The sequence below is a fragment of the Zootoca vivipara genome, chromosome 16, assembly GCF_963506605.1.
Source record: "Zootoca vivipara chromosome 16, rZooViv1.1, whole genome shotgun sequence".
Lineage (NCBI taxonomy): Eukaryota > Metazoa > Chordata > Lepidosauria > Squamata > Lacertidae > Zootoca > Zootoca vivipara.
This window is the reverse complement of record NC_083291.1, coordinates 21,281,361-21,284,546: the sequence shown is the minus strand read 5'-3', so window position 1 is coordinate 21,284,546 and position 3,186 is coordinate 21,281,361. Positions and strand designations below refer to the sequence as shown.

The 3,186-nt window shown below is 43.3% G+C and overlaps 1 non-coding gene across 1 annotated transcript; it reads left to right on the top strand.

Annotated features, from left to right (window-relative positions):
* Positions 1 to 2,097: 2,097 nt before the first annotated feature.
* On the top strand, positions 2,098 to 2,171 carry TRNAE-CUC (transfer RNA glutamic acid (anticodon CUC)). The gene has a single exon. It is a non-coding gene; the product is annotated as a tRNA-Glu (tRNA).
* Positions 2,172 to 3,186: the final 1,015 nt, after the last annotated feature.

The following is a 3,186-nucleotide window of genomic DNA, read 5'->3' as shown; positions in this document are numbered from 1 at the left end:
CTGACGCCACCAACTGTATTTACAACAGGTCGTTATCAAAATGTGTTATACACTGGGCTGTTCTAAGCAAAATATCTACGGCAATGTTTTATTACGGCTTCCACAGATGTTTATTTGCCTGGCTCATTGCATTGTGACAGTGCCTGCCGGCCTCTCAAAACAGGTCTGACAGAAACCATCAATATCAGAACTTGATGGATGTTCACAAAACCCACAGCAAAACGTTTATTGTGTACACCCATGGAAAGGCGCCAGGAAGCCCTGCCCCAGACCCTAGAGCATGCAGCGCCACAAAGCTGACAGCAGCGGGATATGCTAAACCACCCTTCTTCACCGCAATTTGAAAGCTGTTTCTTGAGCTGTGCGAGGAAAGTTGCTTTTCGACATTCCGCGAGGAAGTGAACTCCCACTTCACAACTGTGCAGCGTGGAGCCCAAGCCTTGTCTCTAGGAGACAAAGGAAATGTGCAGGGCAGATAAGATCTTGGTGATCCTTCCTACACTTGGGTCAGTGGCTCCAAAACTCATTGCTCCGTCATCGATTTAGGATGCAAAGTGTACACACTTACCTGTCGCCACCAAACTTGGTGAACCTTATTTCCGAGGGCAGGATTGCACTAATAATCTTACCTTTGTTTTGGGACCCAGCTGCCCAAAATCTCACCTATTGATTGCCGTGTCCTGTTTGCTTCCAGCATTTCTGTCTAGCTAGCAAAATGCTCATCATTGTGGTATGTGGGGAGGGCCTGCATTACAAGGACACTTGAGTGCGTAGGGCATTTGAGGGTGTAGAACATCTATTTGCATTTTGCATAACAGGATCTTCTTCCCATGGGGATCTGTGTCATCCTGGGAATCACTGATAACATTTGAGAGTGTAAAAAGGGAGCACTCAACAACACCATTAGGTTAGGGGGCATAAATCTGTCCCATACACCAAATGGACCCATTTCTGGATGGCAAGCCAGCTTTTGCACCCTCTCACTGTCTCAGACTTAAGTCCCTTTACTGATCTATAAACTCAGTGGACTGCACTGGGTAGAACGGAAGGGTCCATTCTGCCTAATGGGAAAGTTCTGAAAACCCAGATGTTGCTTTTTCAATCCTCTGTAGATTACTTCCCCTCCTTTATATGCTTCTGAATCTTTCCTTGCATGCTGAATAGTTCTGCTACTGCACCGTGGATAAGATTAATTCCCTACTTAGTTTGGCAATCAATATTTCCAAGCTAAACCAGGATGTGCTAGCCCACCAATACTTTCCCAATGCGCTGTGTTGATAAGAAATCTTCATCTTGCACGAACTGCAAACTTTGCTCTCACAGTAATCGACACAGATCTTGTTAAGAGCAGCAGGGGGAAAAGTGGGGGTTGCAATAATGGGTGCCAGCTTATCATGCACTGTGCAGGCAGTAAAAAGTTTTCACAGGCAGTAAAAAATGGACAGAAATCAACTTGTCAGCTATGCATCCACAGCAACCCCCCCACAGTATCTGAGAGGTACAGTTCACACATTGCATTAATTTTTTGTAACCCGCCCTCGGACCTTAGGGTGAAGTGTAGGCAATAAAATACAATATAAATAGAATAAATAAATATTATAGCAGCAGCAACAACAACAACTATAAATTATAATACATATTCTGTATGCTTATATATATATATAAATAAGCATACATCTGCTATGTGAATTAGGACAAATGCATACTTGAAAACGTGTGTCATGCAGGTATATGAATCAGACATCTCTGATTAGCTACAGTTCCTTATTGGGTGTGCTCTTGTGAGCACCCTGAAATATGCTTCACTGAGAAATTCAACATGTGCCTCCCTGAGAACTGGTTGTTGTTTTTTTAAAAACCAGGCTGTGAAAATAAAGCTTGCTTCTGGTTATGTCCTTACTGAAGATGGAGCTGCTGTTTTGGGGGGGCTGGCTGGATTTGGCGACTGAATGCATGCGATTTTTGTCAGACTGCTTTGGCTTGTAGGCACATGCCCTTCTAGGAAAAGATGGGCAGAATCTCGCTCAGGAATTCCCTTCAGCACCATAACCTGCCACTTCTACCCGTAGGGCAAGCTCTCACCCCTGCATCTCCTTTTGCAGAATAGCTCAGTCGGTAGAGCAAGAGACTCTCAATCTCTAGGTTGTGGGTTTGAGCCCCATGTTGGGCAAAAAGATTCCTGCATTGCAGAGGGTTGGACTAGATGACCGTCGCGGTCCCTTCCAACTCTACAATTCTAAGATTCTAAGAAGTGCCACTGAGGTGAGTTAATAGTTACGAATCTCTGTGAATCTGTCAGGATTATGGCTGCTGAAATCTCAAGTCTTCACTGCTTAGGTGGACAGCTCCTGCCCAGAAGCTATTGCACAAAAACACTGCTGGATGCTACTCTCTGATATAGCTGGATAGGCTTTGCTTTGCTGTGTTAGGCTACAGGCACAGGCTGCTGCAACAGTCCAAGGGTCTGAGAGCAGAGTTCCCTTTGTGCAAAAGGCTTCCCTTCACTCTCCTGTCTCCACTTACCGCACAATCTGCTCTGCAAGTGGCGCAGCAACATTGGATACAACGCAAGCTTCTTCCCAGCCTGCTGCCCTCACTAATAAGTCTCCGAGCAAACTGATCTGTGGCTTTTCATCTACCAACTTGAGAACATGTTCAGTTACTACCAATACAAAAGCAGTATGTAATTTAACTCTGGGCACATTTTTGTTGTTGTTGTTGTTGTTGTTGTTGTTGTTATATTTTTATGAAATTTTCAACAAAAAGAAAAATGAAACAACAATAAATGCAACAACAACCACAAACAAAGAAAACCATACAGAACAACAATATCAAATCCATAAAATGGGATTCTCCGAATCGCGTGACACCCCCCCCCCGGTTCCTTAAATTCCCTTTTCAACTGCATGTCATTTCTACTCCAATTTATTTTTTCTACCTCAAATTTTCCCATATTAACTCTAAAATTGCAAGTTTTAAAAAATCCTCTCAATGTATTAACCTGTTTACAATACTTTTGCAAATACATAATAAACATTTCCCATTCTTTTTTAAATTTCTCATCATCTTGGTTTCCCTGGGCACATTCAAAGAATATATGTGGCTCCCCCTAAATCAGGGGTGTCCAAACTTTTTCCAAAGAGGGCCAGATTTGATGAAGTGAACATGTGCGGGTTGTTGAGTTTT